The sequence below is a fragment of the Triturus cristatus genome, chromosome 1_2 (genome assembly GCF_964204655.1).
Source record: "Triturus cristatus chromosome 1_2, aTriCri1.1, whole genome shotgun sequence".
NCBI lineage: Eukaryota > Metazoa > Chordata > Amphibia > Caudata > Salamandridae > Triturus > Triturus cristatus.
Genome location: NC_140580.1, coordinates 1,030,072,441 through 1,030,095,920, shown reverse-complemented (window position 1 = coordinate 1,030,095,920; position 23,480 = coordinate 1,030,072,441).

The following is a 23,480-nucleotide window of genomic DNA, read 5'->3' as shown; positions in this document are numbered from 1 at the left end:
CCAATAATACAAGGGTGAGATAGTCCTCACCCATAAGTCCTTAACAGAATCGAAAATCATTGATGCATAATGAAGAAAAAATCTTTTTCTACGTTGGGACGGGAGGATCAGATTATGTTTCCTTAAATCTGTCCTGCAAACTACAGACGCTACATCAATAATTGGTTTATGATAGAATGTTTTGAACATAGACTCAGCTGACAATTGGACGCTAACATGATATCCTCCAATCAGGAACCCAAAGCATGGGTTTTAAAGGCCACACACCTCTCCCTGAATGGGGACCACATTTGAATATTTTGACACCTGAGTACATCAAAAGCCAGTGCATCTACCTGGCCAAAGTTGGCAAAGACACTGTTTCTGTAACGCAATCAAGACTTGTCCATTTGATGTTTGACATAATCTTTTAGTACAAACTTCATACTCCTTTAAACATCAAACTACAGATAATTTATAGATATTTGGGAAGGCAGGGTAAGATGCAATGAGAATTTATGTTAGTGCATTTTAAAATAGTAAATGATACCCTATTCGTAGTGAACACGTTACCTGCTAAATCTAATGTTCAAACATCGGAAACTTTTATGCACGATAAAAGGCATAACAATATTGTTAACTTGATCGACAGTTGTGAAGGCGATATTCCGTGTTGTCCGGCCCTCACTCCAAAAACGTTAAGACTATATTGATGTCCCATAAAACCGTAGACCATGGTTTGGGATGTATAGGTAGCCTAATTACCTTCAGGAACGTGCATACCAATGGATGCTCTGCCATAGGTCTACCCTTCAACAAGGATTGACCTTGCGGATATGGCAGAATGACAATTAATTACTGACTGTAAGCAAATCCTAATTCAGCATGTAAGACAAATAAATGGATTACTGTAGGAGGCTGGCTTAGTACATGGTGCACACATATTTAAGGGGTGCACCTTGCACTAATCAAGGCAACCCTTATGGTGATTTTAGGGTTCTTTCATAACCATAGAAAGCTCTCAAAGTGGTAGCTGTAGAGAGCAGCCTTCAGGCTTATCTTGAAGGAGTGTTAAGCAACTTGTTTTATATATTTAATCAATAGTGAGAGTTAAATGGAAAAAAACCCACACTGTGTTTATATAAAAATACTTCGGGCCCGATTCACAGAACTAACTTAAGACAAAATCCTAAACTTACTACCATTTTGGTATTCACAGAAGACACTTACTCATTTTGGTATTCACAGAAGGCACTTACTCATTTCGGTATTCACAGAAGTTAGGAGCCCTAACTTTAGGACTCCTAAATGCCTTCTGTGAATACCGAAAGTCTTAAAATTAGGATTTTTTGCAGTTTAGTAGTAGTATAGTTAGGACTCCTAACTTTAGGACTCCAAAATGCCTTCTGTGAATACCGAAATTCTAAACATTAGGATTTTTCTCAATTTAGTAGTCCTAAGTTTAGGACTCCTAACTTTAGGACTCCTAAATGCCTTCTGTGACTACCGAAAGCCTTCAAATTAGGATTTTTCTCAGTTTAGTAGTAGTATAGTTAGGACTCCTAACTTTAGGACTCCTAAAAGCCTTCTGTGAATACCGAAATTCTTAAAATTAGGATTTTTCTCAATTTAGTAGTCCTAAATCTAAATTTAGGACTACTAAATTGAGAAAAATCCTAATTTTAAGACTTTCGGTATTCACAGAAGGCATTTAGGAGTCCTAAAGTTAGGAGTCCTAACTATACTACTACTAAACTGCGAAAAATCCTAATTTTAAGACTTTCGGTATTCACAGAATGCATTTAGGAGCCCTAAAGTTAGGACTCCTAACTTCTGTGAATACCGAAATGAGTAAGTGCCTTCTGTGAATACCAAAATGAGTAAGTGCCTTCTGTGAATACCAAAATGGTAGTAAGTTTAGGATTTTGTCTTAAGTTAGTTCTGTGAATCGGGCCCATCAATTTTTTACACAACACTCACTAACACATTGGTGTGTTTCCTACCCAGAGATATCAATACAATACACGATAATGCTTCAAACGCAGTCAGGTAAGTAGCAAAAAATATAGTTGTCTTCAGGGCGAGAACAAACCATATACTAGGAAAGTGGAAGGCGAACTGCAACGGAGGTTGGGACTTGGAACAGAAGACCCAGAGGAGCTGGTGACACAAGGAACCACCCATGGTAAGTACCCAGGAACCCCACGGAGGCTGTGTGCAGAGTGGGAACACAGCCGTGTGACCAATGGAAGTCAATGGAGAAGTCACTGTCACAGTTTTGAAGAAGAAGGACCGTTACCCCGAGGACCCCGAAGAATTCACTGGCTTTCCTGGTGTAGGTAACCTAGTTCCTGGGGCATCAATGGGTGCGGTGGCTCAGACAGTTGGAGAGCCACCCCACCCATTAATGCCCTAGGAACCAGGTTACCCACACCAGGGAATCGAGGTGCATAGGGGTGAAGAGAAGAAAATGCCTCTGGAGAAGATGGTGAAAAAATTCAGTGGAATCCAAGGGTGGATTCTGGAAGTGAAAAACCTGCAAGCGGAGGGGACAGAGTCTATACTACTCAGAAGTGACCAGAAGGCACGAGGACACAATGCCAACCAATGTCGAGAGGTTCAGAAAAGTCAACGGTGACCTTGTCGCGGCAGCTGTGAGGACCAGGCAACACTGAGGAACACCAGGAGTCAAGCATGAGCGGGCCCCTGTTAGATGTTGGTGACTAGGTGGCCGGTGCACGGCGGGAACACCAACATCCCTTGGTAGCCGCAATTGACATGGAGAACAAAGAAGGAGCAACTCTGGGACCAAGAAGGTCCAAGGGATTCACCAACAGCAGGAAAGTTGGAGCAGTCCCCGAGCAAGCAGGAGAGCCCACTGAAGCAGTAGGAGACCCTCAGGAGGACCCACAGGCCAATGGCACAGGAATCACAAGAGGACCTCGAGCAGCTCACCAAAAATGAAGGCCCACGGTGCAGATTATGTGGTGAGGATGCTGATCTTGGTGAGAAGAGATGCTGGAGGCTGGAGCTTCTTGTAGCCCGAAGATCTCTGGAGTGCAGATCAACACATCTTGGCGATTGCAAGTCAACGTGGTGCACAGGGGTTCAGTTCTAGTGGTTGTGACGGGGGAAACTGGCCTCAAAATTGTAGAGAGGACAGGTCAGACCTCGAGGGATTTGCAGAACTACCACTTATGTTGCTGAGCCTCAGGAAGTTCGTAGGACGACAGGAGCAGCAGACCGGTCAGCTTCATTGCGGTGCCTGCAGATGCAGGGGAGTGACTCCTTCAATCCAAGGGAGATTTCTTCAGGTGTCCTTGATGGTCTGTTGAAGAACCTGGCAGAAGCACAGACACAGATGACGAAGAACACTTGAAGAACAATGAGACCAGAAGCAGCAGAAGCCTTCCTTGATGCAGTATCGGTTCCACTCTAAGTCTAACAAAGTCCAAGTGTCCAGACAGTCGAAGAGCGACATAGTTTCAGGCTTGAATATTGTCCTACGATGAATCTAAGGAACCACCTACAGCTAAAGCCTTAAGTACCCTAAGGAAAGGGTTGGAACAACCCAGGGGTCCCTTCCAGAGGAAGGGCTGGAAAGAGGGGAGGATACTCCCATGTCCTTTGTCCAGTTTTGCGCCAGAGTGGGAGCCAAGGGCTCACTGAACTGGCTCAAACTGGAGTGTGCAAGGAGGGCACAAAATGTGCCCTTCAAAGCAGTCTGGTGGCGCTGGCAAGCACCCCCAGCCCACTACACTAAGTTCAGTCTGGGACGTGGTCACACCTCCCAGTGACAGGAAACCTATTGTCCTACCTCCCCCCGCTCAAGTTTAACACTATAATCAGTGTTGGGGTATGATTCCAACTGTGCAGCCACTATATAGTTAGACGTCTTGTAATGATTGATGTCCATTATATGTATTAAAATTGTTGACCACACTTACTAGGATTGGAGAATCAATTCTGGGGTTTGTAGGTGTGTCCTGCTCATACAGGGGCACCCTCTCATGCAGGGGCAGCCTGGCACTTATAACCAAGCACCCTGCCCTCAGGACTGAAGTGCCTGTCATTGGGGTGAATAATAGGTTTTTAGTGAAGTGACCTCAGATATAAGGAAACATAATTTTTGTGAGAGGTGCAAGCACCAACTTACACAGGCTGCAATGACAATTTAAGTGAACTCCCATGGGTGGCACAATAAATGCTGCAGCCCATGGGATACCCTTGGTGTATGACCTAGGTACCTTAATACCATATACTAGAGACTTACAGGGGTACACCAATAGTCAATTGTGGAGGTACAAAAGTACTTATCTTGGTCACTTTAGGGAGTAAGGACAGAGGCTGGGGTCCTGATTAGCAGGATCCCAGTCAGACTAGGGCAACAAAAACTCTGACACCAGGCAAAATGTGGGGGTAACCATGCTAGAAAGATCCTACCTTCCTACAATTACCACATGAAGTTCTATATCACTGAATCAGCACTAAATTTATCGCACCAACAAAACAAACTACTTTATGCTAAATCATATTGCTTATCAGTGGAATCTGCCCAGGCTTGTTGGATATACTAGGTAGCTTGTTCTACCATTTCCTGACACCTTCCAGGCTATGAGAGGCAGTTGCCCTGAGAGAATCAGGGTGTGCAGTTGCCCTCACAGATCTTTGAGAAGATTCTGGAGAACTGGCAATTTGATCAGATGGTCACACAATATGTCAGACAAGACTGGAAACCACATTTGGGCTCTCCAGACTGGAGTCACCAGGACCATCTCTGCTGGTTGATGCCTCACTCGAGTCAGGGCTCCAGGAATCATTACAAAAGGAGTGAAGGCATAATTCCATCTCTGCGACCAATCTTGAAGAAAAGCCTCTGTGGCTTGCAACAGAGGGCCCATCCTCCAACTGAAAAATGTGGGGAGTTGATTGTTGAGCTGTGAGACAAACAGGTCTATCCCATAAGGAACCCACATTCAATTCAATCTCTCTAACAATATTGGATGAAGTTTCCAGTCACTGTAGTCTCTGAGATGTTGAAACTTTCAATTGGCTGTCACATTCCGCTGACCTGGAATGTATTCCACTACTTCTGAATGCTGTGTTGCAGGCAGAAGTGTTAGAAGTCCTTGGTTTTCTCTGCAAACAAGCAGGATCTTTCTGCCTCCAATTTGTTGATATACTGGCCAGCTGAAATGTTGTACATGCGGAGAAAGGTGCAGCAATTCCGTCTTTTGAAGGCATAGACTCTTATTGGTGATTGTTCCTGCAATAATATCCCAGTCAATTTATGTGGAATTGCCATTCCAACTGAGATCAAAGACCCACAGTGTAAAATGTAAATCCGTATTTGTAAATTGCAAACTACTCACCCTTGCGGGTCTCAAGGCGCTGGGGGCCATCATGGAAATTAAGTGAGCTATTGCCCAGAGTCACATGGTGCTGAGCTGAGCTGCCGCCGGAGCAGGGGATCAAACCGTGAATTCTGTGCTCTGAAGTCAGCTGCCCTGGCCACTGCACCACTCCTCTCCACAGTGGGGATCGGGCCACACCTCACTTCCCAGCCCCACCTGCTGGCATCTGAGTCTTTTATCACATCTGGGGAGCTGCTAAATATGGCTTTGCCTTTCCATGTGATTTAGTCACCATGACTGTTCCAATTTGGCTTCCTCACAGAACAACCTAATCTACATAGGACAAGCCTTTCTGTAGGTGTTGAATCTTCAGTCGTTGGAGAGTTCTGTAATGCAGAGATAACAGGTATATCACCTGAATCGACAATGCTAGCAAACACACTACTCTGGACATAGATCTCAACAATACAATCTGGTTAGATGACACTGATCTCAATTCCTTTTTGTCTTCTGGAGTGGCAGTTGAAGCTGCACCTTTACTGAATCAACCTGGAACCCCAAGAAGTCAATACATTTGCAGGGGTTCAAAATTGACTTCTGGCTGTTGATCATGAATCCAAGATCCTGAAGCAGTTGCACTACCCACCTGAGATGAAGTATCACTGTTATAACTTTTTCACCTGTGATGATCATGTCATTACAAATAGACGCTTATGGCCTGATTTAGATGTTGGCAGAGGGAATAATCAGTCACAAACTTGACAGATATCCTGTCTGCCGTATTACGGTCCCTATATGATAGAATATGATTGTTATATGGCAGACGGGATATCTGTCTCATTTGTGATGGAGTGTTCCCCTCTGCTGACTTCTAAATAAGGTTAATTTTAGTCCCCTTGAGGTGAAGAATTCCACTACTGGTTTCATAAGTTAGGTGAAACACCAGGAGGGCGATGATAGACCAAATGGAAGGACCTTGAAATTGTAACAAATGTGACACCACAGGATTTGGTGAAAGAAATCTGCGTGGGGCAAAGACTAGGCTCAATATATAGACATCTTTTAGATCTAGTCACACCAACCAATCTTGCTCTTGAAGGAGATCTCTAAAAAATGGACGACCTCCATCTTGAAATGATGGTACAAAATTAAATTCTGTCACATTCAAAATCAATTTAAGACGACTCCCATTCTTTTTCACGGGGAATATTGTGCTGATAAAGCCCCTGCGATGGTGGACTCGGGGGCAGATAGCATCCATTATTAACAGTTCCGGAATCTTGCTGTCTATAAAAGTCTGCCCTTGCATGGAAAACCACAGCTGTCTGTGACGATGCTGTTGGTGCAGAGTGCCGTAAAACTCTAGTTTGTAGCCCAGGATCACCTCAAGTATCCATAATCTTGCAATATCTTTGGTCAGTAGAGCACAAGAATCAAATTCTGCCCCCAAAGTCACCCTGGTGAGAAGAAATACTCTCACCTGCAAAACTGGTATATGTTAATGTTGATTTTGCAACATGATAGCCACATCTGTGGAACCTTACTCTGTACACTCTGGTCTTGTATGGGAAGAAGGTACTTCCCCTTGATAAATTATACCAACCCCCTCTGCTTCAGGGAGCGTAACTTCTTTGGGGAGCCTGTGCAGGAGCCCCATCTTGACAAGTTACCCCTGAAACGTCTGGCCCTGTCAAAAAGACCAGCATGAAACACTTTCTTTAAGGATGTCTGGGCCTTGTCCAGGGTGCTGAACGTGTATATGAATTTACTCAGGTCTTTCAATAAGGGGGCACCAAATAGAAGTCAGTCTGCCACCAGGCCTGCCTCTGCACTAGCCAAATTCTTCAGTTTGGGGTCAATGCGGATCACTATTGGTCTGCACCGTTCGATAGGTATCGTGGAATTTTGATTGCACACTTGACAAATGTCTCTTTGCCCCCAGCGAGCTAGTATGTGTGGGTCAATTGGCTCAGGAGATTCCATGGCTTTATAGGTTAGTTCAAGAATGTTTGTAAGGGGGACCACTAGGTCCAGGACCTTGTCCTGACAATTTCATAAGGTTTGAGCTAGTCCCTTCTACTGGTTTCTGGCATTGTTCCCCATGAAAGTGACAATGCTTGAGTTTACTCCCAGGGTTTTCGCCTCTTTGCCCTGTAAGGAAGGTCTTGAGCATTCGCCCACAGGTTTTTCAGGACGTTTCTCGAATCCTTTTCGTATGCACGCCTGGACATAGGTCACTACTTTGAGGAGATAACTGTCCGAGGACTATGGGTGGACTATATCATTCGGATTGTAATCCAGGCCTTTCCAAATGCTAGAGTACAGAGGAGGAATACCTTTGGTTTTCTGTTTTTTTTTCTAGTTCCTGGTTTATCATTTCCTTGTGGGAGTTGGCATACAAGGAATGATTGGTATCTAGGTTAGGGTCTGTGACTGGAGACTTAGGGCGGCCAGATCCAGATTACCGAGGAGTCCATAGACATGATAGACCAAGTAAGTGCTAGATAACTCCTCCAACGCGTCCGGGTAAGGCCATTTTTATTTTTTCACTTTGCCCTTCTTTGTGTTAGGAACATTGGTGCCCTGAAGGGGAGATTTCTTTACTTTCTCAATGACCGGGGAGCATAAGGCGTATTTTTGAAGCTGCTTGGTGAAAGGCTGGTATGCCACAGCCAGCACTTTATTCACTGATTTTTACACCCTATTGCCAACGCTTCCGCCTGTTGGTCCTTTTATACTCTCCCTCATCAGGCTGGAAGTGAGCCATTGCAAGCACAATGTCATGAATGATCAGTGAATCCCAACAAAGGAGACAGGAGAGGGGAGCGACCCCATGTCAGGACAAATATTCTCTAGTTCAAACGGAGCCACCTGACTAATGCTCCTACAGCAGCCCTTGGTAATTTATACAACCCTCTTCTGCCTCTGTCCAGGGTGGGCGTTACTGGGGAGCACAAGCCACACCACAGGGAACTTTTCCCCGTTGCCACTCACTATGTCTGCTCATTTGTAATGCTAGCGGTCCTGAAAGCTCTCTCGCCCAATTAATACCACCTGGGTGTCAGCGTACACTGAAGTGCGACGACTGCTGAATATGCATGGTTCATTATGTGGCATAAAAAGGGGACTGAGGACGTCTAAGGAGACGACACCTGAAGTCCAGCCCCCCGCTCCCACTCCACAGACCACCCTCGTGTTTGACGGACTGCAGCCTAATATGTGGAAAGAGATCACAAATATGAACCACTGTATATCATATAAAGAGCCAATAAAATGATACCAATATGATCAATATTTGAGTGCCCACTGAGTACCTTAACGCAAGCAACGGTCTCATTCCCAACAATCACATAGACTTGGGCATGTAAAAACAAACCAATGAGCACATCATAGGAATAACACATATGTAAATAGTACTTAACTCGGCTGCGCAGCAGCAAAGCCAGAGGACAACAAATGGTGATGATTACTTTTGCAATAGAACCGATATGATCGATGCATGTGACTTATGACAATATACAAGTTTACTCTGGCAATGCAGTTTGTATATAAAATGTTTTCATTGAACTTGAAGTTTCGTGGAGGAGGGTAGGTTTACTACTTGCTCGCTGGCTGCTCCCCTTCCTAGTGCCCCACCCGCACTAAACTGGACTCTAGAAGCCGCCCGCCTCCCTCTACCTCGTTCAATAACCGCTCGACTCCAGCGGCCGGACCCTGCTGCTCGACCAGCTCCGCTTGCTCCGCTTGCCGCTACGGTGTATTCCTGCGACACCACCTCCGGGAGCCCCGCCTCCGTGGCAGCCGGGATCTCAAGTGAGTGTTGTTCGCCCGTAGCGTTCGCGTTCGCCATACACCGCAGCTCAATTTCACTGTTGTTTTTCAAAATTTTTATCCGAAAATCCGATAATATAGGGACACTTGTCTAAAGATACTGGAGGTTTCTCCAGAAAACCCGAAAAAGCTTTTCGCCGCTCAAATCGCTCTCATCCAGCACGCCACCTTACAGCACTCCCGACCAGACTCCTAGCTGGCCGCCATGTTTCCCCCCCGATCCAAAGCGGTCTTGATATAACCCTTTGGAGATGGAGGCAGGTAACTTGGATTTGGGAGCAAACGAGGAGCTTCGAGTCCCAATAGATATTTCTAGACAGAGTCATTCAGACGGTACGGCTGTTAATACTGATTCACAGGACAATTCTTCGAGTGCTACAGGCATGTCGGTCGAGGTCCATACAGATACAGTTGTTATCGCCTGGTTAAAAAAGCTTGATTTAGACATGCATAAAGGTTTTGAGGAGTCTAAGGCTAAACAAGATGGAATTAGGGAGGCAGTCGGTCTGTTGGAAGCTAAGTTTGATGAGCTGAATCTGCGTACAGTTTCTCTTGAGACGGAGGTTAAGGTGATTCACGATAAACTTGAGGAGAACAGTAAGGAGCTAACGCAGGTTAAAGTCAGAGAAAAGGTTTACGAGGAGCGGCTGGAAAGATTGGAGAATATGCAGCGAAGAAATAACTTAAACATTTTGAGGCTTCCAGAGGGGAAGGAAGGGGACGATTTAAAGGGCTTCATTGTGCACTTTTTAAAAACGGAGTTACAGCTGAAGGAGACTGAAGAAGAGTTATTGCAGAATATACAGAGGATACATCGAGACCCTTTTAGATTGAATCCCAATCGCTCGAAACCTAGGAAGATTTTGATCAATTTTTTGACCTATGGGTTAAAAGAGAAAATTCTAGCGACTGCTTTAAAGAAGGGTCTTTTGATTGTTGATGAAGCAAGAATTGAGATAAGGTCAGACCTCTCAGCGGTAACAGCGAACAGACAATGGGAGTTGGGTAAGAGGATTGAATCTTTTAGGAAAATGGGAGCTACGGTTCAACTAAAATTTCCGGCGTTTTTGAAAGTTATGTGGAACAATAAGATGCACATATTTAGAGAAGTGGAAGATGCTGATAGCTTTTTGGAAATGTGTCAAGCCAGTGATCAGTCAGGAGGTTTATAAAAGAACGCCGCTACAGATTATTGATGTGATAAATCAGGTAATAGTTCCAGTACGTCCACCATCCTGGCACTCGGCAGGCCTAGGTTGGGCCTAATGTTAGAGGGTGGGTTTTCCCGGGTGAGGGTTCAGGGTTCAGGGGGTAGGAGGCTGGGAGGGCTAGGGTTGGGGGTAGGGAAATCGACGGGGTGGGAGAGGGTATTAAACATTAAAATAGTTCTCATGAGTTACTTTAGCATCTGTGTGTTGGAGATAGCAAATAGGGGTGAGGTTAACTATGGGTAGAGACCAAATTATTTGGATGTCATGGAATGTAAATGGCCTAAGGGTTAAATCTAGGAGAGATAGGATTTTGAGATATTTGAAAGACTCTCCGGCAAACATTATTATTCTTCAAGAGTCTCATCTAACAGAGGCAGAGAGTATAAAATTTGTTGGTGCACTTCGTTGGCTAGATTTTGTGTTTTATACACCACAGACATTTGTAACAAGGGGCATTTTAGTGCTGGGCAGGAAGGGATTAATGTGTCAGATTGAAGGAAAAAAGGCAGATATCAAGGGTAGGTGGTTGATAGTGAATATCAAGATTGCTGGTTTATTATATAATGTAATTGGGTATTACGGCCCAAACCAAGATGATGTGACTGCATTAGAAGAGTTGGCCAAGGAGATGCTGTCTCTTACGGGTCTTATAGTCTTTGCCGGAGATTTTAATACGGTATTAAACCCCATATTAGATCGTTCGGCGAGTAGCAGAGCTCATGTAAACAACAAAATGGCTTCTAAATTAAGAGGTTTGATGGAGCAATTTGGTTTGTGTGATGTATGGCGATTGAGGGCAGGTCAGAATCTTGGATATACTTTCTTTAATAAAAAATATCGCCATAAATCTAGAATTGATTACTTTTTAATTGATGCAAGATTATTGGGTAAAGTAAAAAGGTGCATGCATGTCGGAGTACATTTTTCTGACCACTCGGCGGTTATCTTAGAGCTTGCAACTGGAATTTGTGAACCGGAGTCAATATGGAGGTTGGACCGTACAGTCTTATATGATCAGGAGGCAATGCAGTTTCTTCAATATGAACTTGAAATTTTTATCGAACAAAATCTAGGTACGGCTGGACTAGACATTGTTTGGGAAACGACGAAGGCTTTCTTGCGAGGGAGATTAGGTGCTATCGGGGCCAGTAAAAGAAGGAAATATTTCTTGGAGGTTGAAAGTTTAGGACAAGAAATTAGGCAAGAGGAAGTAGATATTGCTAACAGCTATAGGGATAGTTTACAAAAGGATGAGAATATTCAAAAACTGCTGGATTTGAAAGAGATATTAACTCTAGTTGTTAACAATCGGGTAAAAGAGAGATGGCTAGCTACTAGATTAGCTAATTTTCAGTATGGGGAGGGATCAGGTAAACTACTTGCCTGGAAAGCCAGGACAGATAGGACTAGGAATATAATTAAAGAAGTGAAAGTAGAACCATCAGGTGACATAGTTACAGAAACTAACAACATTGTGGATGCCTTTTTTAATTATTATACAGAGGTGTACAGGGAAGATATGGTTCCTGATATGAAGGAGATAGATGAATGGTTAAATTGTTTACGACCTGTGACTGATGATCTACAAAATATGTTAGATCAGGAGATTACACAAGGGGAACTAGATTTGGTTATTAGATCAGCTAAGAAGGGCAAAGCACCGGGCCCAGATGGCCTCCCGGTGGAGGTGTATAAAATGATATCTGGTAGTCTGGCACAGTTATTATTAATGGTATTTAACGGGGTCTTTATAGGCAATGTAGAGCTCCCGGCCTCCTGGAATCAGGCTAACATCATTGTTATCCCTAAACCTGGGAAATCACCGAGGTATATGGATTCATACCGACCAATTTCACTTTTGAATAGTGATTATAAACTTTATGCTAAGATATTAGCAGACAGGCTGGCGAAGGTGATCCCAGGAATAGTGCATCAGGATCAAAAGGGGTTCATTAAGGGCAGGTTTCTTAAAGATCTAACCTTTTCTCTTATAACAAGCATTGACGTTGCTATTGACCGAAACCTTCCTCTAGCGATTGTTGCCTTAGATGCCACCAAGGCGTTTGATCGTGTAAATTGGTCCTTCCTCAAGGCTGTAATTATGCACCTTAGATTGGGGAAAACTTTAGTCAATCTCTATTGTCTCTCTATCAATCCCCCACTTCAAGGGTACTAGTGAACGGAGTTCTAACCAAAAATATAAAGGTAATGAGAGGAACGAGGCAGGGTTGTCCTCTGTCCCCTCTTTTGTTCGATTTATATATTGAACCGCTGGCCTGCAGAATTAGGGAGACAGATGATATCCCTCCTTTTAGATTCCAGAGTTGGGTTAGGAAGATCGGACTCTATGCTGATGATATTGTCATCTTAACATCAGATTTGAATCAAACTCTGCCTAAGATAGAAACAATTACAAACAACTTTGGATCGGTCTCAGGTTACCGTTTGAATGCTGACAAAACGGAAATCATGTCGTGGAACATGGAGACAGACATTATAATTCCGAAAAAGCAGATAAGATATTTGGGGGTGCAAATAACACAGGATATCTCACAAATTGCAACAACCAACCTGGCTAAAATTACGAAGGAAATCTCTAGTTTAATGAAGGGTTGGAGACATCTTCCTCTTACTATTTGCGGTCGAGTAAATCTGATCAAGATGACAGTGCTTCCTAAGTTAACTTTTTTATTTGACTCTATTCCTTTGATGTTTGAAAAAAAGGGATTAGCAAAGTTGCAAAGTGAGATTGGGTCATTTATCTGGTCTTCCAGGGGGTCTAGGCTATCATGGAAAAAGATAAGGAGAAAACATGTTAAGGGAGGACTGGCAGCTCCGGACTTTCAAATCTATTCCTGGGCTTTTCTGCTCAAAAACTACAGAATGCTTTTGAGTAGTCCAGGAAACTCAGCGGTCGGGGAACTACTTTCAATTTTGTTAAGCATTGAGGGGGTCAAACTGTTGGTTTTATGTATAAATTTTCAGACCCAAAATTCTTCAAAAAAGTAAGATTGAAGGTTCTAAGAGACTTGGCTACGGTCTGGTATCGCGTTAGAAGGGCCACAAAAATTCCCTACTTTAGTGTGAATGCACCAATTTGGGAAACTCCGGGTGCTCCAAGCTGGACAAACGATGCCTTGGCAACGACTTTAAAATCAGAAGGTCCTCAGAAGTGGGGGGAATTATTTGTTGATGGCTGTTTGTTGCCATGGTCTGAATGCGATCTATGTTGGGGTCCTAAGTTCTCTAAATTTAAATATCTTCAAATTCAAAGCTGGGCTATTGGGAAAAACCATCTTATTGGCCGTTATAGTGACTTTGAGGCAAAATTGGCACTGGAAGCTTGTTTCAAAAAAGAAGTGGCAACATGGTACTAGGCTATAATTGATTTGGAAGATGGCCCTTTTCTACTGCCGGAGAAACTCTGGGGAGAGAGCTTGCCAAGGATCGCGACAGAAGATCAATGGCAAGTAACTATGTCGATATTATATAAGTTGGTTAAACCTGCGAATTTAAGAAGAAACCACTTGTTCACTCTCCACAGGGCATATTGGACTCCAAAGCGGCTGGCAACATTTAAAGAAGGTGGTAATGTAAGGTGCCCCAAGTGTAACAGTCCAAATGAGGATGATATTCACATGTTTGCAACATGCCCAGTGATCAAGATTTTTTGGGACGCTGTAAGTAACTGCTTGTCAGTCATTCTCAAGCAAAAGACCGAGGTAAGCCCTGAGAATATTATTACAGGTAGATTGGATCTACAAGGTAAGGGTTTGGACGACAGAGCAAAATTGGTGTTTTATGCTATATTGTTGGCCCGCAGGGAAATCTGTAAACTTTGGGTTTCTCCTGACTCCCCTACAGATCTGACGTGGATCAGAGCTATGAGAGACATTGGTAAATTGGACATGGTAGTTCCCCTGAAAAAGAAGCACAGATTCTGGTTGTTATTTTTTGATCATTATGGGTGATGGGTTGGGGGAGGATCTTCTCAGTAGTGAAGTATTGTATTGATGGAAACTTCCAGTCCTATGATTAAGCTGCTTTTTATCTTTTGGAGAATTTTGCGGTGGAAAGTTGGAGTGAGGATCTTGTACCCTCTTTTCTCCAGCTTTCTGTTTAGCAGGTCTCCTTAAATATAAGATAATCTACACCCTTAGGCGCTACGTAGATAGAACGGGTGGAAAGCAGCACATGAGGACAAAAAAAAAAAAAAAATGTTTTCATTGACTGCTGAAAGTTTTGCAGTAAAGATTGAGAAGCATAATCCGAGCCTCCCTTCCTGACATAGGTAGGGCTTCTTTCTAGGGATGTTCTGTGCTTTCCGGTTGAACTCTCAGTTCCAACTCCCTGTTGGTGCTTTTGACCCTCTTGGAAAAAAAGCGAAACCAGGGCACATGTAGTGCAATGACTCATCACTGAACTCATGACGCCAGCACACTAGTGCCTTCTGTTGGCACGCTGACACAGCGATCGCCATGATGGAGTGGGTAGTCTACTGATGGGGATGGCCCCTCACACTTCCTATCCCTCTCTCACACAGACCCCCCCGCCCCGAGATACAATCCATACCCACGCTGAGAGAGCTTGCTATAGCTGTGTGCACACACTAAAGGTAGAAGAGCTTCTGCATGTCTGCTTGTGGTCATGTGCCGGAGAGATCTATGGGGGTCTCATTGGCTACCGAAGGCATTGTGCTGCTGTGTCCCCCGACCAACCGGTCATAGTTACTGTGGTTTCTGCCGAGCCTCCAGTTTCCATCAGCAACACCTTCTTTTTATTGGGTTAGATAAAGCATATGCATTTACTGAGTCTGAATCTTTAATCTTTTAATACAGTGAGGAAACATAATATAGCACATTTATGTTTGCCCATCTCAGGCAAGTAGGTTTAGGGTGTTGTCTTTCTACAATACATGCTTTTGCAGTTCTCTGTGACTGCCTCCATTTCTGGTGTATGCCATACAACAAGTTTTTTCTATGACTTCATCAGTAGGTATTAGGCTGTTTTGTGACTGACTGTGTGTGACTGTTCTATGAATACCAATGTATGGCCTCATTTGTGGCTGCTTATGACCAGTCATCTTTTTTTTCCATGACCTTGGTTTCTTTTCAAGCCTGTCTTGTGCCTTGCCCCTCCCCTAGAAAGGGATGTGTGCCTTGCAAGTGCTCTGTGATTTTTTTTGTCATGTATCCAAATTTTGACTGGTTGAGCCTAGTGTCTGTGTGACCACTTGTGCTGTTGTTCACTTGCTATCAGTCTACTTAGTGTGCCAATATTCTATGAGTGTGGCATTTCAGAGACTGGCATTATTGCTGTTTAGTGACTGTGTACCGAGTAATACAATGTCTACTGTGGCTGCTCTATGGAAGCCTGTGTGACAAACTTTAACATTACTGCTCTGTAATGAGTGGGGTGTGATGTCCATTTGTGTGTGACTGCTGTTGGCAGGACAAGATTAAGACTGTCTGGCTGGGCAAGAATGCTCTGGCTGTGTGACTGCGATGCAATGCCTCGTCCGCGCACTGAAGCGCGGTGTAAATACAACTACACTGCTGGATAATGGCAGTGATGTCAGTGCCTGGTGTGACTGTGCTTGTTGCTGTGTGCGTTTGCTAAGTGTTTGCTTGGGTCGTGCCTCGTCCTCTTTAGTGATTGGAAATCAGTTAACTTGGAACTCGTTATTATGGAAATGGGGTTTAAAAAACTCTACCTCAATTTAGTGCTGTACAAAATTGTGCATTTTTAGCCAAATTTCCCTTTTAACACAGAATGTGGTTTGCCGAGACCTAGATCGATTTTTATACTTTATTGCATATAAAAGTCACACGAGCAAGCAGTCTCATCAAGCGATTTCATGTAACATATGCCCCCCATAAGTTACATGAAATCGCTTGATGCAAAAGTTTGAAAAATGTCTTAAATATTATGGCAAACAAAATTTAGAAATGTTGTTGATTTCGACTGTGTGATGCAGAATTCACAAAGGATTCGTTATATCACTTGGTATTCGGAGCCTTTATGGCCCCGTGGTACCATTACAAAACAGTGTAATTTGCACTGGGCCAAGTTTGACAGATCTACTGCGAAAACAGCAAGGCTTATTTTGTACAATAGTAAGTGCTGATTGTTGGAGGCTGTTTATTAGTAGGTGTAGGTTAATACCTAACACTAGTGATAGGATCAGAATCAGAGTATGCGCTCCATTCAGGGTCTCAATAAATTATTCCCTTGCCCAACCCTTGGTAGCTGGGTGCGAGCAGCAGGCTTAACCTAGGAAACGGGTGTGTAAATCATTTAAAACTAGGGGTGGGTGGTGTACTCTGCTCCACTTGTGGAGTTCACACAGTTTTTGCAACTAGCACAGAGTTTGGCAAAAAGTCTGCAACCGCCCGCCAAGTGGAGTTTACCGGCACGTCAGCATCGCTCACTCACTCTCCCAACTACTTTCACTGTCTGCAGCCACTGAAGAGGGTCAGTATCACAACAGGAGACACCTGGCAGGCTGCAGCACACCACAAAAGCTGGAGTGTTATCCTCACAACAACAAGCGGCACACGTGACACCATGCTGCTGCAGCGGGACCTCTGGACTGATGGCATTGGCTGCCTCCATAACCAGTGCTTTAAATGGGCCGGTACTCGCAGGTACTGAGTACCAGCACTTCCGAATTTTTTTAACATCAGTACCGGCACTTTTCTGCAGCCAGAGAGACTACCGGTACCCTGATCGGCGGCACGGTAGGCTCAGGTTAGGTTTCTCCTCCAGTGCAGGGCAGAGGCCGCTCTGCTTCCGAGGACCTTGTAATTAACTCGGCAGAAGCAGCCTTTGCAGATTTGCCGGCAAAGATTCCAGCAGCGCCCAGGTGAATGTCCCCAAACTGCAGGGGGGTGAGAGGGTTTGTGCCATGCTGTGATTAACAGGACAGGGTCTCTAGACAGACCCTGCACTGTCAATCAAGTGCGCAGCGACCATTCGGGTGAAAGTGCCATCATGACTTTCATTTTGTGTAATGAGTTAATCTGTTTTTCTTTTTACAGAAACACATTTCTCGTGTGCTTTGATATGTGTTGCAACTGGTACAGAAGTAATTATGTATGATCATATTTTTCCCTTAGCCCTGCCGACTTGCCCGCCTCTATTTTAATGAGTACCTGCACTTATTTTTCCCCATTTAAAGCACTGTCCATAACGTTTGATGTCATCACCTTGTGCGGGGCCTGCCCGATCTGCTCTGTGCTGAGAAAAGTGAGAGGAGGAGGCTGTTGGTTTATCCCTCTCGGAGATGGATTAGGAAAGACAGACTCCACGACGCTACTGCAGTAGTTCCTGTCAGCTATCTTTGGTAGGTGGGTGTGCGCTGGTATTGGGGGTTGCAAGGAGGAGGGGAATGGCCGGGGGGCGGTCAACTAACTCAGGCATGAGGATCTGGATGTACACTGGGTTTCTGCATTCCCACATTGCGGCCTCCCACTGCCTCGGGATCAACTGCACCATGTGGGGGCTTGGTGATGCTTGTGTGGTTTGCCTCAGTGGAGGGAGTTTTTATTTGGCCTCATCTGTCCGGTTGTGGTGTTATAGTTGTCCGGACTGGCACTGAATTCTGTAGGACTACGGGGAAAAATCAGTGATCACTATGGGGTTAAATCACCTCGCAACATGAATGAATACTCCCATTAGTGTTGAATCATGATGTGCCTTTACAAGCCTGTCAATCAAGTAGGGCAGTCCAGGATTGGGGTAGGGAGAGGGGTTTAATTGTGTTGTGCAGGAGTGAATTACAATGGCCAAGCAATACTCCACCCATTTGCAGAACTCCACAGAATTTGACTGAGTTGTTTGGTAACTCCACGAAATTCCATGGAGTAAAACTCCACGAGCTCACCCAGGCCTATTAAAACACCAATACATTAAATAAGTAATACACAACACACAATTAAAATACGACACCAATTTACAAAAATAGGAAATATTATTATGATTAAAATTATACCAATATGACAAACATCCAATATAGGGAACTGGAGGTATTATTTTTTTTAAAGATTAAACACTTTCTGGTGCCTAAAAACAAAAAGCGCCAACTTGAAAATATGGTCGTGCTAGATCGGGAAAAGTCAAAGTTTCAGGCCAACCGCAATGGAACACAAGTCAGATACAATGAGCCGTAGGCCCCGGTCAAGTTTTTACCAGCTGACTTAGTTACTTTTTGGGAGCTTTTTTTGTAAATGTCAAGCGAGGCTCCTCTTCAGGCTGGATTTTAAGTCGACATCGGCGGTGGCGGCGTGGTTCAGAATGAGGCCTCAGTGAAATCTTGGAAGTCTTGAGCCCCGGAGTTTTCAACGGGATGAACATGAAATCCAGGCCAGGTTGTGGTTCAGCGTCGGCAGCTTGACTCTCGATGACGGGTCAGTCAATTTATGGAGCTCTTTACCAAAAAGTCTCCAAAGTTCTCTAAACATCTGGAGATTCTTCCAGAAGGTCCTTTAATGGTTTCAAAGTGTCCACAACACTAATCCAAGGTTCCAGAAGCTCTTAGATGCTCCTTGGATGTTGGAACTACAGTTCCCACAATGCACTGAGCCATTTCCTTAAAAGTCCAGTTGTAGGTGGCCAGCTGGTTTCTTCTTGCTGGAGATGATGCAGGTGGAACTCCTTTAACCTGTTGCTTTTAGGGAAACCAAATACTTCTTCAACTTTCACAGCAAGGCAAAGTCCTTTTTTGACTGAAGACCAAAGTGTGCAGCAGGTGTAGTCCTTGTGGGTGCAGTCCTCTCTTGGTGCAGTCCAAGGGTCCATCTGGGCAGTCCTTCTTCTTCATGTAGTTTCGAGGCAGGGATCTGAGTTGCTGGGCAGCTCTCCCATATTTATCCAGGTTTCCTGGATGACAAGCAGGGGGAACCCCTGACCAATGGGGTACAGAGTGATGACAACTTCCTCCAAAGCGTGGCATATTCATGTCCCAGAAAGCACTATTCCTTTAAACAATGAATTCAAAATGGAGGAACTCTCTGGCTGAGCCAACCTACATACATGACTAAGTTTCCCTAACACTCCCCTTCCAGCCCTTCTGCTAATTCAGTTACTGGGTCTCCTGTCTGGCTGGAGATGCAGGAAGTGAAAGGGAACCTGTGTCCTGTCCTAACTGTCATTCCCTCTTTGAAGACCAGTTTGACTACCCAGCCGCCTTCCTGCCTTTTGCTCCACAGCTTGAGGGTCTCCCACCAGAAGTCATTTCTGCCTATGCAGGATACTTCAAACCTCATCAGAGCAGTTTGGCTGAGCCTGTCAAAGACTGGCTAGTCAGGAGAGGATGCTGTTAAGCTTGATTTTAGCACAGCAGGAAAACAAGTTCTATAACTTCTTTTCTGTGATAGTTATGATAAATTCAACCTTGGCAAGTTGTTGGATTTACTCTATCATTTTCTACTTTGAAGTATGTTTTTAGCTCAACAGTTATAATTTATTAAAGTATTCCTATGTTGGCCTATGGATCCCATGTGCTACAATGGGGAAAAACTAAATTGGCAATTTTTCCCTAACCAGGGCATATAAAACATATTTTGTAATGTGTCTGCTTATAGTTACAAGGCACCCTACCCCTGGGGCGCCTAGAATAGACCATAGGGGTAACTTATATGTAACAATAAGGTAATTTGAGACTTTGAAAGTACCTTGAAGTCGAATTTGCATATCATTTTATTTTAAAAGCAGCCTGCAAAGCAGGCAACACAGCAGTGCACACTTAAGTGCATTAAATCTGCTGGGTCTGGTTAGCAGAATCCAGGGCACAATTAGAATCAGAAAACAAGCCTTTAGTAATCAAAATGGGGGCAAAAAGAAGGGAGACACTGAAAAAGCCCTGGTTTCTCACACTGATGCTCATAGTGTTTCTCACTTTCCCGCAGCCAGCACTGACAAATGTCGGGATTACCATATACCAAGGCTGGCAATCTGGATTATGCTTCATGTCTCTTTCTTCCACCATAGTACACTCCCATCCCCTTTATTTTGGTCTTCTAGGTTCTTTTTTATTCCTGCTCTCCCACTTTTTCACTGCTTTTTTATCTCCATGACCTCTTTCCCTCTTTTCATTCATTCATTCTTGATCTTTATTTCGGTCGCCTGGACCATAAAAGAATACATTATACAACATTTTAAAAGAACGAAGGATACAGTAATAGTTTCCAGGCGGTTGACCAGAGTATAAAACAATCATTTGGTTAATAAAAGCTTAATACATTTAGTACGACTGTGCCACATTGCCGTTAAAAATTTTGAAACTGCAAACACAGTTGGGGCCGAGAGATCTCTTTTTAAAATCCTGTATGCCGGAAGGTAGGTCCTGAAGCCCAGGTTTTTGAGGAGTGGGACCAGCCAGTACTGTCTTGCTCTTCTATATGCCGGGCAAAAAAATATTATGTGCAGGTCACACTCCCTCGGATGCGCACAAGCTGGGCATTGTGATGAAGTCTCAGAGTTTCTCCAGCAAGCAGTGTGCGCTTTGAGGGGAAGGGTGCTATACCTCCATTGCATGAAGAGCTTCCTGGTAAGCGGGGGGCCTATATTATCATACACCAGCTCTTGGCAGTATAGGTCTTTGGACTCCAAGAATTTGCCCGTAAGGGACCTCTCCTGTGTATTTTTAATTTGGAGACATAAATGGTGTTCATAATAGTCTTTGGCTAGAGATTTCCTTGAGACTCTGGGACATGTGATTTCCGGGTGAGACCATAAGTTCTGTCTTCCTAGTGCCTCGCAGGTTTGTTTAATATGCCTGAGCCAGGGAAGTCGTGCAGGATTACAGAGCGTCAGGATTTCCTGAAGCTCAGATCTATAGTCGGATAATTCCGGTGTAGACCATAGCCTTCGCCAATACAGTAAGGGTTTAAGGCACAGTTCTTCCGAAATTGGTCTGAGGCCTAGGTCGAGTCTCAAAGGTAGGAGGGGGGTGCTGGGGGGAAGAGCTGTTAGTTGTCTGAGGAAGTTATTCTCAGTCACCTGGATGGTCTGAGTGACAGTGTGTCCCCATATTTCAGCACCATAGGTCACTGCCCCTTTTGCCTGTGATTTGTATATTTGTAGGCGAGGGGAAAATGGTTGGTAAGTCAAACCCCGGGACATCCTTGCCAGTCCTCCTATCATTTGAGATAATTTCAGGTTCGCCCTAGTGCGGTGCGTGTCCCAGGACAGAGATTGATTTAATGTTATCCCCAGGTACTCGAATGTGAAGACCCTCTCTAGCCTAGAGGGCCCGAGAGTGGGATTGGGGCGAGTGTTTGATGGGGGGCTGAAGATCATGTACTTAGTTTTTGACGCATTGATCTCCAACCCCCGAGATGCACAGAAGAGTGCGAACCCATCAAGAATCCGCTGGATGCCCATAGGAGACTTGGAGAGCAATAGGGTATCATCCGCAAAGAGAATAGCGGGTACCCTCGAGCCTCCAAGCCTCGGAGCGTCAGTGTCTTTCAACGCATTCAAGTGGCTAATCACCCCGTTGACAAAGAGGCAGAAAAGAGTCGGTGCGAGCACACAACCCTGTCTGACCCCCCTGTCAACGGGGAAGCGGTCCGTTAGGGCGCCCCCTCTCCCACACCTCACCCTTGCATAGTTCCCCAAGTGTAGTCTTCTCAAGATGGCTAGGATGTCAGTTGGGATGCCCAGATCGTCAAGAACAATCCACAGTTATTCCCTAGGCACTAAGTCGAATGCGGCGCGTAAATCGACAAAGACCGTGTATAGAGTGCCGCTCTCTAATAATTTCGGTCTTCCAGTGAATAAGATTTAAACGAAAAATCTGGTCAATGGTCGAAACTTTCTTTCTAAAACCAGCCTGGTATGTGCTCATGATGTTAGAGTCCTCAATCCAATCCTGCAAGTGGTTAAGGATGAGTCTGCCAAAGAGTTTCTGGGAAACATCAATGAGACTGATCGGTCTATAGTTGGCTGGGAGCAGAGGAGAGCCCTTTTTAAAAATTGGGACAATCTCTGCGCCCAGCCAAGTATCTGGTAGTTCCATGCCCATCAGGATGGAATTAAATAAAAACGTGAAGTAAGGTGCCCAAACTTCAGGTTCTTGCTTGAAAAGGTCGCCGGGCAATCCATCCAAACCTGGCGCCTTTCCTGTAGCAAGGGCCATGATTGCTACTCTAACTTCTTTTAGGGAAAAGAAAAAGCCCGACGTAGTGGTGACTTCCGTCGGGACGGTATCGGCCCCTGTCCCCGCGGGGGACGTGTATAAAGACTGGAAGTGGTCTCGCCAGGACTCAGCTGAAATGTTGGGTTCAATCGCAGAGACCAATTCTTCTGAGCCAGTGTTTACACATCGCCAAAAATTCCTGGAGTCTCCTTCTGCCAGAAATTTCGATAATTTCTCCCATTTATCTTGTTCCCATTCCAGTTTTGCGTTCTTAGTTAATGATTTGTAGGCTGTTCTTTTCTCCCTGATTTGTGTCCGATCCTGACCTGACTTAATTGTGGACAAAAGGTCACTCTTAGCCTTCCTGCAGGCTGAGTTATACAGGAAGGGACTGAGGTAGGAAGGGCCCTTTTGGGTTTGCCAGTAAGAATTTCTGATGCAGAAGTGATAAAATCTACATGTAACTGCCAGAAGTTGTTGAATGATCCCGGAGTGCTAGGATGCAGATTGAGAGTTTGAACCTTCTCCAGGATCGGAACGAGTAGGGCATATAAATTTGGTATCATCCCTTCTTTGGCTATTAGATTCTCCCATTTTATTCTGCGTCTGTTAGTAGAAAGGAGTAATCCCGGGTCAGGTGAATCCCAGTTATTCTCCCTTGGTTCTAGGCCAGAATAATGTAACTCGAGCTGCAAAGCATTATGATCACTATCAGCTCTTTGGAGTACCCGAAAGTCACTTATTTGCGACCAAAGGGCTAATGGGACCAGAATGTAGTCCAGTCTCGATGTTATACCCTCTCTATGATATGTGCAGTTTGAGGGAATGTCTGATGGTAGCCTTCCATTGCAGGCCCTCAGCCCATGCTTTAGAGTGAGAGAAGTGATTTGTACCGCCAGGGGGGACCACGCTTTTGGTGTTGGAAGGTGGGACGGTGGTATGGACCAGATGTGGTCTTCCTCC